This window comes from Octopus bimaculoides, chromosome 20 (genome assembly GCF_046866305.1).
Source record: "Octopus bimaculoides isolate indiv1 chromosome 20, ASM4686630v1, whole genome shotgun sequence".
Classification (NCBI taxonomy): domain Eukaryota; kingdom Metazoa; phylum Mollusca; class Cephalopoda; order Octopoda; family Octopodidae; genus Octopus; species Octopus bimaculoides.
Window position 1 is genome coordinate 24858708 of NC_142947.1, and position 12728 is coordinate 24871435.

The 12728-nt window shown below is 36.4% G+C and overlaps 1 long non-coding RNA gene across 1 annotated transcript; it reads right to left on the reverse strand.

Moving 5' to 3' along the window:
- Positions 1-240: 240 nt before the first annotated feature.
- LOC149131631 (uncharacterized) lies at positions 241-12289 on the reverse strand. The gene is made up of 3 exons (XR_016237620.1): positions 11990-12289; positions 10552-10641; positions 241-2475 (listed from the first exon to the last, which is right to left on the reverse strand). It is a non-coding gene; the product is annotated as an uncharacterized LOC149131631 (long non-coding RNA).
- Between the last annotated feature and the right edge of the window lie 439 nt (positions 12290-12728).

A 12728-nucleotide genomic window follows, 5' to 3' on the forward strand; every position in this document is an offset into this window, starting at 1 on the left:
GAATATAAAGGAAATTGGAATAGAGTGCCCAGTAGAACTGTTACAAAAGGTTTGCCTTCTTGGCAGAGCCAGAATAATCAAGAAAGTATTAGATGGCTGAAAAGAATGAATAGCATGGTACCGTAGGCTGCAGATAGCTAGCTTCAACAAAACCTGTGATAAAGGAGATAATAATAATAATAATTTATGGAAATTGACATAACTCTTCAAGAATGTAAACAGACAATAAGAAGAGCATGATATGATTTGTAATAGCTTGTTTATTTAATTGTTTGAATGATATTTCAACAGATCATTTGTCTTCAGGTTCAAAATGTAAAATGAAAATAACTGCAGAAACAGAAATTCAAAATATAAATGAAGTAATCCTGCATGCCTATTTTGATAGAATGACATCATCAATTTTCAATTTCATAACTGATAAAAAGAAAAAAAAAAAAGAAAAGAAAAGAAAAAGAAGAAAAAGAATATTTAGCTGAACAGTTTTGTGCAAATGTGATGGAATCCACCTGTCATATTATTCATTCCTCCAGGGTGAGATGTTAATAATTCACAAATATATTTGTCCTCATGCATTTTGAGGATAGCATAGTAGAGTCAGAATACTTTCTGAGAATGTGCACTTTCAGGTGTTTCTCAAAATTGCAGCTGTTTGATGTAAAATGTTTGGCAAGTTCTGTTTAACTACTGCTATTGTACCTGACCTCATATTTATGCCCATTGAATCTTTTGTTTGATTGTTCTGTTGTACAACCAACATAAATCAAGTTGTGTTTGGTGCATTCTACTGGGTACCCTGAATGGGAATCTTTACATGTTCCACCTTCTGTATAAATCTTAACATTTCGGTTATGATTTGTGATGGAATTTTTGACTTGACCCATGTTGTTGTTCAATGAACAGGGCTTACCTCTCTTGCGGCTGTTTTTTAAAGTGCAGTGTTCAAACAAATATTCCCTCAGCCACCTATTGTAGCCTTTAGACACAATAAAAATGTAAAAGAAACAACCACAATCTTTAACCCCAAGAAAACTACCAATGGAGTTTCTTGTGGCTGAAAGATAGTAGGGGGTTCACTCCCCTGCTTGCAATATATATTAGGTGCAGATTGCATCGAATAACCAGCTGGAGGAGGTGTCCTCTTAGGGTTAAAAAGTAGCAGTAATGCTGGTTCCTACAGAACAGCCATGTTTAAGTGGTAATAAACATTACTTCTCAAAATATGATTCTTTGACTGAAAAACACAAACTTTATTAGATCTTTGTTGAAAGAATAAAAAAAGGAAGTAATATCTACTTGATTGTGTCATGGGTGGTTAAGAAGACTGCTTCACAATCATAAGATTTTAGGTTTAAAATTACTGAATGACAGCTTCAGTAAGTACATTTTACCATGTTTTACCATGTCTTGGGCTATGACCCAAACACTGTGGGTGAAATTGAGAAAAATCTATAAGGCAGATTTGGATTGCCTTTCCCATATTGTGTTACATTAATTCATCCTGAGAATTAGGTTAATGAGATGTATCTCAGTATAATAATTAGCCACTGACATGTTAATTGAATGAGTAGCTAGGTCAGTTGATTAAACAAGTGAATGCTCATTGTTGAAACCAAAGGGGAATCCATCAGAGAGGACTCTCTAATTCTTGATTCACTTCCTTTACTTTCATGAGGAATGTAAATGTACCATAAGCCACCTAAGCTTTGTTAATAAGAGAACATCACAATCAGCTGCACATTATTATGTGTTTGCCTATGAAATATTCTGTGTTATCTATCAGTTACTCTACCCTAACATCATAATTAATAAACATAAAAGTGTTTATCTGTTAATTACCATGTTGGAGCAGAGTATGAAGTGGTGTTGTACTGAGGTCAAGTAAGGTCAAGTAGGAGAATCTAACTCTGTGTATGTATGTAAAAAATTTATTTTTAATGAAATCTGTGGTGTTATGAGCCAGGCTGTGTTGTAGGGAAGGATCGGAAGTGAGGGCGTAGGCATGTCCTGTCGGAAGTGGGGCCTGTGGATCCCACCGGAAGTGTCGCAGTGAACAAGCAGCATCAACGAAGCACGAGGGGCCAGTGGGAGGTGGACAGCACATCAGAGCAGACGTGTGAGACTGTACAGTGATGGATAGCACACGAGGATGTGGAGTGAATCTTGGAGACCGAGACAGCATGTTGATGTTGAAAGTGACCCTTTTTCCAGACTGACAGGTAAGACTACCGTAATTCTCACTTCACTTCCATCTTTTTCTTCCTTTACATCACAAGCTATTTCGGCTCAAAAAAAAAAAAAAAAAAAAGATGGGTATGGTCTGTGTTTCGAATGAGACAGTTAGGCCATTTTGTGGCAAGGGAGATGTGACCACTTGGTTGCAAAAAAATTAAGTTGGTGGCAAGACTCCAAGGTATAGATGATCTAGCGAGTTTTATACTGTTGTACCTTGATGGATCAGCATTGGCGCTATACCTGGAAATGGAAGAGAAGGACCAGTTGAGCGCAGAAAAAATACAAGGCTGGCTGATGGAGGCTTTCACAGAAGGGCCATTTATGGCATATGGTTGACTGAGGAAAGCAAAGTGGATGGGTGAACAGGTCGATGTGTTTGCTAATGAAATTGTTTGAATGACAGTGGAAGGTAGGTGGAAGAGTCTGGGTCTGGATAGTTTGAACATAAAACAGAGAATATTTGGGTCAGATATGGACAGTTTAAATGCCAAAGAGTTGAGTGATATGTTGATGTATTAGGCAACAACAGTTTTTATTGTTGTTGTATTGTTGTTGTAGCTGTGTAGCTTACTGTAGGCTGATCCTCAGTCAGACATATACAATAAGGCCTATGGCCTGTCAATATTTAATTGTTTCTGTTTAGTCTTAGCTCAGTCCTGACTGAGCAGTTCTATCATCATCATCATCATCATCATCGTTTAACGTCCGCTTTCCATGCTAGCATGGGTTGGACGATTTGACTGAGGACTGGTGCAACTGGATGGCTACACCAGGCTCCAATCTAATTTGGCAGAGTTTCTACAGCTGGATGCCCTTCCTAACGCCAACCACTCAGGACCAAAGATATTTCAGCAATGACCAAATTACCTTTTTTCCTAAATATAGTGTACTGAAGACTGCATTATCCAATTGTGTCCATCCGTTTTATTAAATTAGCAGGTTGTGATTTGAGAGAGACTTGATTGCTGCTCCTGGCAAATGAGCAACCTCACAGAAGCTCTCTTGGCTCATGTAGCTGGCTAGTTGAATGTTCAGTTGTGACACATTGTGTTACAACTTCAACTGGACATTCAATAAGTGCAGTGTATAAATGTGGGCATGTTGTATTTCTTCAACTGGTCAGCCTCTAAGTCATTGCTTAACTTGCTTAAGATAGCAACCAAATCTCCCACAAATCATTTTCTTACTAACTTAAAAGAGAAAATAAATATATTAGAAAGGTCACTTATTAAACAAAATGCACCAAAAGTGATAATGCAGTTTTTATCAACTTTGGACTAAGACCATGGTTGAAATCAAAGTTATTACATATTATGTCATTAGCAAAGGCTTTGAGGAAGCGTAGTCTTTCTTTTTCATTTTCTTTTGTTTTCCTTTATTCTGGCTTTGCCTAAGGAGAAAGGATTGCATCTATGATCTTTTCTCAGGCTTCCAAGAAAGGTTAGAGGAAGGAACGAAGAGGTCCTCAGACTGGCGACTTGGCCTGAATGCTTGTAACTGTATATTCCACTAAAGACATACAACGATTAAGTAATGGGGTTAAACTCGGTGACTGTTTAAGTCTATATCCAAGAAAAGAACAGGAACTGTTCTTCTAACATGTTTCTGATACAATTTACATGAGAGACTAGTCATTCAGTGGCATCAAACCTGGGACTATGATCTCATGACTACAAAGGGAACTTCTTAACCATCTGCTCATGATGCATCAATGAGAGAGAGAGAGAGAGAGAGAGAGAGAGAGAGAGAGAGAGAGAGTGTGTGTGTGTGTGTGTGTGTGTGTGTGTGTTGTGTGTGTGTGTGTAGAACATGAAAGTAAAATGATGAAGATGATAATAATGATATGCACACACACACAAACAAACACACACACACACACACACACGTACATATAACATATAAGTGATAAATTTAAGCAGAAGATAGAGAATATTCTGTGCCTGTTTGGTACCCACTATTGTTGATAATGATAACCAGCTGATAACATTAAGCAGGAAATATACGAGTATTTTCTGTATGCTTGGGACATAAAATTTTGATAACAATACTTGTCTGATAACATTATCTGTAGCTATAAGTGACCTCCACTCATAATCACAGGTTATAAGTGAAGAAAGTGTTATCAACTATTTGAACTGCTAATGTTCTTTAGCCCCAGGTCAGCCCCAGGTTAACCAAAATCTATGATCAAAAGTATCTAGCCGTATGCATTCCATTTTTTCTCAGGAATAGTATACTCTGCACTACATGATCCAAAGTATTTTATTGTAAGACAGTAGAATTCAGTATGAGAGAAATTTAGTTGCTATTTCTAGCACGCTGAGCAGCTAGGTAGAGACTTTCATTTAAGTACTTCTGTCTGGTAGTGTGTGTGTGTGTGTGTGTGTGTGCACATGTGCATGTATGTTTTGTGTTAGTGTGCATGTCTTGTGAGTGTATATGGGTTGCTGTTGTTTAGCCCTAAGCTAGTCCTCATTTGATGACTTATAACCAAAAGCATTCCACCCATGACCTTCTCAGCTTTTCTGATATGTGGAGAGCCCATGATTATATGTTCTTTTCTAAGAAGCTGGGAGCGATTTCCAGAAAATTGAATGACCACATAGAGGCTTCCTCATTAGGTCATATTTTGTGTGTACAATGTATGTTAAGTGTGTATGTTCTCAAGTGGCTGTGTGTGTGTGTGTGTGTAGCACCTGGAATATAGCCAGAGTGCTCCATCTGTTTCCCATTTCTTTACCCCATCAAATATCTCAGGTTATGTAAGAAACATTCTTTGTACAAAAAAAAAAGCAAATGAAAGAAAGGAATATCTTTTAGTTGTTGTTGTTGTTGCTTAAATGAATCAGTTGAGCTACAAACAAAATAGTGGTGATGCATGGTGGATGGTACAAATCAATGGAGCAACAGAAAAATGATGTCGGTGGTGGTGATGACGGTGGTGGAATTGGCAGACAAAATGATGGGTTCAGTAGAGCATTAGACAAAAAGAACCAGTGTTATTTAGTTACATTACATAACCATTCTTAGATCAGGTCCTGCAAGATTTCTCTATCTTTCATCCCTTAATCTTTTTGTTATAGTATTTCTGTTCAACTGCATCGCCTTTGTTTCAATTAGTTTTGAAAATAACAAATAATTTAGTAAAATATTTCTGTCATTATTAAATTCAGTAGTTGTCAACCAGGGTCCATATGGCCCTTGGTCGGGGGTCGGGGGGGTCCATATATTATTTTGTTATTAATATTTAAGTGCAATAAGTTGATTATACTACTACAATATGCAAAGTATTTTACTTTTTTTATACTTCTCCTAATAATATAATATTTATAGTATTATAAAAATAGAGTAAGATGTTTTTTAATACACATCGCATAGGTATGATGGACCTGTAGTGGGAAAATTGGTCGTATGATGGTTAAGATGTCTTGTGGTAGTAATTACACCCCAATTATGTTCTGAATGAAGTGGTTGTGTGGTAAAAAGCTTGCTTCCCAACCACATGGTTCTGGGTTCAGTCTCACTGTGTGGTGCCTTGAGCAAAAGTGACCTAAACATCATTTATCAATGGGTGGATAAAAATAATATGAAATTTAATAGAACAAAATTTCAGGCCCTTCATTATAGAGGAAATAGACACAAATCCCAAAATTTTATGCCAGATAATAGAAATGATTCAGATCATTGACAACATGGGATTTAGGAATAATCATGTCAAATAATGCACCTTTCATCAGTCACATCACCAAACTAACCTCTAAATGCAGACATCTCATAGGATGGATCCTACGAATCTTCACAACAAGAGAACCAGTAGTTATGCTAACTCTATGGAAAACCTTAGTTCTGAGCAGATTAAATTACTGCTCACAGCTTTGGTCTCCAAATTCACCTGGTCTCATAGGAGAAATTGAAGGGTTACAAAGAACATTCATCAGTAAAATAACTTAGGTTAATGGCCTTAATTACTGAGAATGCCTGAAAGTTCTGTGTCTCTACTCTCTTGAATGCCAAAGAAAGAGATATACTATTATATACATATGGAAGATCCTGGAGGGGCATGTTCCAAACATCGGCATTAAAGCGAATTTTAATGCTTAATGCTCGAACTGGTAGGTACTGTCAGCTTCCAAATATACCATCTTCAAACTCATGAGCAAAAGCACTCTACTGTACCATTCTAATATTCAGAGGTCCTCAAATATTCAACTGCTTACCCAAAGAGATTAGAAATATAAAAGGGACTTCTACTGAAACTTTCAAAAAAGCATTGCATGAACTCTTAACTATGATACCAGAACAACCAACCATTCAAGGATACACTCGGGGGAGACCAGCAACTACAAACTTGATCATTGACTGAGTTTCAATCATAAAGTAACAACAAGACTAAAAAAAAAACAAAAAAAATTAAGGCAGTGCTCTAGCATGGCTGTAGTCCAGTGACTGAAACCATTAAAAGAAGAAAAGAAAAGGATAGTGTAAAATAAGAATCAAAGGGGTCTATTGGCAAAACTGGTTAAGAACCACTGATTTAGCTGATGTTTAGAACAGGCTTTGATTTAGACTACTTTCAAACAGGAAATTTGTACCATATGATCAAGGGCAGTCTCAGGTGTGTGGGTAAAATAGTAAAATTAAGAGATCCATGAAATGAACTAATAGTAAAGTCCTAAGGGTTTCAATATAGTCAACTCTACTATCTCCTGCCCCTTAATGAATTTGTGGGAAAATTGGTTCTATGATGGTTAAAATATCTTGTGATATTAATTACATCCCATTTATGTTCTAAATGAAGTGGCAGTGTGGTAACAAGCTTGCTTCCCAACCATATGGTTTTGGGTTCAGTTCCACTGTGAGGTACCTTGGGCAAGTGTCTTCTACTATTTGCCTTGTGCCAATCAGGGCCTTGGGACTGGATTTAGTAGACGGAAACTAAAAGAAGGCCGTCATATATATATATATAAAATACAGAATGGAACAAGAACGCAAAACATCTGGACAGTTAGGTGATACAAAAATGGGACAACAGAACATCCAGATAGATGATTATATATACATACATACATACATATATATATATATATATATATATATATATATAACAAAAGAGAGAAAGTGAAAATGGAATTCACCAGATATTTTATTAATTGCATTGATTATTTCAAACCATCTTGCTTTCATCTCTCACAGGTGAGATGCTGGACAAATGGTAGTGGTGCATTCTTCAGTGCAGACGTGTTTCATCAGGTGACTTTTCAAAAGGTATCTTGCTCAATAAACTCGGTTTTGCTTGGTTTTATTATAAAGCATTTCATTATTTGCCTGTAGCTGGTTGCATACAGAATTTTGTGGTTTGAAATCTGTGTGTGTGGGTGGGGGGTTGTTTGTCCCTTACCACTGGTTGAGAACTGGTGCTTGTTTATTTACATCCTCATAACTTAGTGGGTCAGCAAAAATGGCTGATAGAATAAGTACCAGGTACCAGGCTTCAAAAAAATATATACTGGAGTTGATTCATTCCACTAAAAGTTTTTCAAGGTGGTGCCCCAGCATAGTCACAGTCTAATGATTGAGAAAGATAAAACATTGCTGAAACAGGATTCAAACTTCTTTCAGGTTCAACCACACAAATTTATGGCATTGTGTCTGTATTAGAGGTAATCATCCTCATCATCATTATTATTACTATCGTGGCTGAAGCAGCAAGTCAACAGAATCATTAGTTCAGCAGACAAAATACTTAGTGGCATTTCTTCTGGCTTTCAAATTCCATTGTGATTGACTTTACTGTTCATCCTTTTGAGTTTGATAAAATAAACACCAATTGAGCCCTGGGGTCAATGCAACTGACTAAACCTTTTCCACCAAAATTGCTGGCCTTGTGCCAAAATTTGAAACCATTATTATTATTGTTACTTAGGGTAGAAAAAAATGATTGCATACCAGACTAAATTCCTTCATCAGTATCACTTTATATCCTAAAATAAGCATTGGTTCTATGGATCCATCCCAAAATACACACTGGTTATATGGATTGGTACTGAAATAGGCAGTAGCTCTATGTATATGTTCTGAGATCAGCTCTATCTCTATGGGTCTCTCCTAGCATGCACATTGGTTCTGTGGATCTAGACTGACAGATTGGTTAAAATCATCATCATCATCATCATCATCATCCATCCATCCCCCATTTAGCAATCATGTTCCATGTGGGCATGAATTGGGTGGTTTGACAAGGATCCAATGAGTCAAGGACTGCATTGTATTCTAGTGTCGGCTTTGGCATGGTTTCTGTAAATGGGTGCCCTATTTAATGCCAACTATTATCAAGGATTGGGGAAAAAGACCTGCTTACTGACAGACATTGCAGTCTCTTCTGATCAAAATATTGTCCAAAAAGAAGTGGTGAAAATGTCAATGTACAAAGACCTTGAAATTGAAGTATTCAAGATATGGGGCACAAAGGTAAAAACAATACCAAAAGTAACTGGAACATTGGGCATGATAAAAAAACATATGAACAAAAATGTAGAGGCTATATCTGGATCTTCAACATAACACACTATCCAAAAAATAGCCCTGCTAGAAACAGCCCACATCCTATGCAAGACACTATCAATCCAATAATACAACCTAAACAAAATGACCCACAAACACAAGGCACACTCTATTCAGCAATTACCCAGTGAAATAAACTTCCACCAGCAATCTAGATAACCAATGCATTATACACTCAACACACAATACAAGCAGTAACACAACAAAAGACTGCATCACACCTCAAGAGAGAAAAAAACTAACACAATAAAGTACTGGGAAAAGTTTACACATCCAACAGCAGAAAAGAACACACAATGCTGCACACACCCCAGCAACACGGTGGTGTAGCAGATGATGCAGTAGAAATTTGCCTCAATCTACCAAATGTTGAACAGCTATATAATAATAATAATAATAATAATAATAATAATAATAATAATAATAATAATAATAATAATAATAATAATAATAAAGAAATGGAAAAACTTTCAAAATACAAAGACCTGGAAATAGAGGTAACTCGAATGTGGAATCTAAAAACAGAAACAATTCCTATCATAGTAGGTGCCTTAGGTATAATAAAAAAATATTCAGACAAATACATAACAAAAATACCAGGACTTACAAATATATATAACATACAGAAAATTGCACTACTGGGTACTGCACACATTCTACGCAAAACACTTTCAATACAGTAAACATAAGAGCACCACAACAAACCACAGCACATACCCAAGGCGCACAGAGCTGCGCTCGGTAGTGAAGTGAAAGCACGTTATAAAAATAAAACTACTGAACAATAATAATAATAATAATAATAATAATAATAATAATAATAATAATAATAATCGTGTCATATTTTCAAACAAGGTCAGTAAGTTCAAGGGAGAGAGCTAGTCAATTACATCAACCCCACTACTCAATTGTTGCTTATTTTATTGGGACTGAAAGGAGGAAAGGTAAAGTTGACCTTGGCAGAATTTGAACTCAGGACATAAAGATGAACAAAATACTGCTATGCATTTTGCCTGACATAATAATGATTCTGCCAGCTCACTACCATAATAATAACATATTGATGATGATGATGATGATGGTGATGATGATGATGATGATGATGATGATGATGATGATGATGATGATGATGATGATGACGACAGCGACAACGACGACAACAATGACAACAATACAATGATGATGGTGACAATGATAGTCCCTCTTGTCAATTTTGATGTATGAGTGTATGAAGGAGAGGATTTAAAGGAAAAATATCCCTGAAAATATGTTGGAGCATCATTGAAAAGAATATGGAAAAATGTACAGGAGCTGAAACACAACCCTTTTGGTTCCAGTGGCAACAGAAAATATCTCTGAACATTGACTGCTAAACATCATTGTTATCATGATTCTTTGTGCAGATATAGTATTACCCTTATCCTTTTATCAGGAAGACCAGCTTTTTCCAGAGCACCTCATGATTCACTGTATCAAAGGCCTTGGTCAAGTTGATAAAGACCGTGTAGTAGTCAGTATTTTGTTCATGTGCTTTTTCTTAAACTTGCTGAAGGGCAAAGATCATATCAGCTGTGCCTCTCCAAGCCCAAAATCTACACTGGGATTCAGGATATATGCTGCTTACTACATGCTTATTGAAGCAGTTAAGGATCATCCTTGCAAGTAGCTCTTTAATTTTATCAAGAGCTGCTAGTGTAACAGTAGGAGACAGGGAAACTGAAAAGCCAGATGTAAAAAGAAGCAAGATTATCTTACTGGCAAGGGAAGGCTTTACATGGTAGATTTTCAAAGATAGTTGCAGAAAATAGTAATAGTGGGATATGGTTGTGGTTGCAGAAAGGAAGGCTGAAAAGGAAGACAAAAAGTTTGTTAGTAACAGCACAAGATCAAGCATTGGGGACTAACTGGATAAAATCCAAGATAGACAAAAATCAGGTAGATTCCCAATGTAGGTTATGTAAATCAAAAGAAGAAAGTGTTAACCATATAGTGCCAGCAGAAGTAGTATGCTGGCGCAGAAAGAATAAACGCCTAGGGAGAATAATCCACTGGGATTTATGTAGAAAACTAAGATTTGGCCATACTGATAAGTGGTATGGACATGAACCTAGTAAAGTGCTAGAAAGTAAAAATATAAGATGTGAGATTTTAGCATTCAAACTGATGTGTAGACAAAAAGAACAGAAAGTGTCAGGTAATTAACTTTATAGTCCCAAATGTTGAGAAGGTCAATGTGAGAGGTATAGAGAAAATAGCAAAATACTAGTACTTACCCATTGAGTTACAGAGGCTATGGAAAGAGCAGGTAAAACGTATCCTTGTAAGGATACATTAGGAACTATTCCTAAAGATTTGAACAGATGGTTAAAGGAAATAGGTATAAAACCTAGTTTAGTGTAGCTTGAGAAAATCGTATTTTTAGAGACAGCTAGGATACTTAGGAAGGTTCTTGGCATCTAAGGTTATTGTTGTAGCCTGATGTTAGTTAATTTTCTCTGAAGATCGAATTTGTTGTGTGTAAATGAAATAATAATAAAATTGCACTGATGCAATACCAGGCAGTGGTTCTCATGGCTTCTGATGAGCAAAATAAGAGCAAAAGGGTGGCTAACAGACATGAAAATTGAGGAGATAAAAAAGAAAGTAGAAAATATAAATAATACTTCACCAACAGATAATGTGCCCAGTGAGGACAGAGAAATGAATGGCAGCAGTGAAGACATAGGGCAAAGTGTAAATGTAAATGCATTTGCAGCAAATGGAGCAGATGTAATAGGAAGAGCTATATCACAAGAATACGATGATGACGAGCAAGACATAGTAAGGATGCTGTGCCAATATATTAGAGAAGATCCGGATCCAGCCCCCACCCAACCACATCGATTGACACAAGCTCAAAGTTGAAACAAAAAAGATAGATTCAGTTCTTGGGCCATTCCAGATGAGAAATATAACTGAAACTAACAAGATTATTTGTGCTGAAGCTATGGTTGCTGCAGATAGAATTGGATATGAAAGAAGAGAACAAACAAAACGTAAAGATCCACTCTGGTGTAGACGAATGTGTAAGAAACAAACAAAGTTAAAAAGGAGAGTATTGTAGTTCGCTTGAAGCATCGTGTATTGTTTGTAAAGAATAAAAAGTTTAGGAAGGTATAACAATGCAATATAGAGCAAAAAATGGACTGTATACCTGTTGTAACTTGGTAAACTGTAGTCCGATGATATTTCGGAATTAGAATTCCTTCTTCAGATCTTAATTTGCTGGAGTCTCTGCTATAAACTGTTTTCCAACGGTTTTTCTTTTTTCTGAAGCGTCTCAGGAGTGGTCTCACGAAGCTTCTTCTGGAATTCCTCATGAGAAGTGCGTGAGGTCGGCTGTTTCAATCTCGTGTGTGTTGTATCGATACATCTGTGGCGCTGCTTCTAAGTTATGTGTTATACGTGCAGCTTCTCTTTTTTTTTTTTCCCTTTCTTTTTATTTTATTTTATTTTTTTTGCCCTTCTTTTTTTTTGTTGTAAACAATATAAAGACATCTAGGACAAGTTGACAGTGAATAGAGGGGAACTGCAGAACAAAAGTATAAAAATAATGCTGGAAAGAATATATAGAATAAGAGATAAAGGGTATGATGTGATATTGGAAGAATTGGAACAAAGAGTAGTAGCAACCAAAGCAAAACTGAAAAGATATGACAATAGAACAAAACGATTCAAGCAAAACAGATTGTTTGAAGTAAATAGGAGGAAACTGCTTCTGGAACAAGATGGGCAATTACATGTAACAATGATACCAGATTCAGAGGAAAGCAAAGCATTCTGGGGAGGAATCTGTGACCAACATGTAGAGCATAATGATGAAACAGGTTATTAGATGAAGAAGCTGGTTCCATGAAAGGATAGTGCAACAGCTAGATATGTGCTTGCTGGAA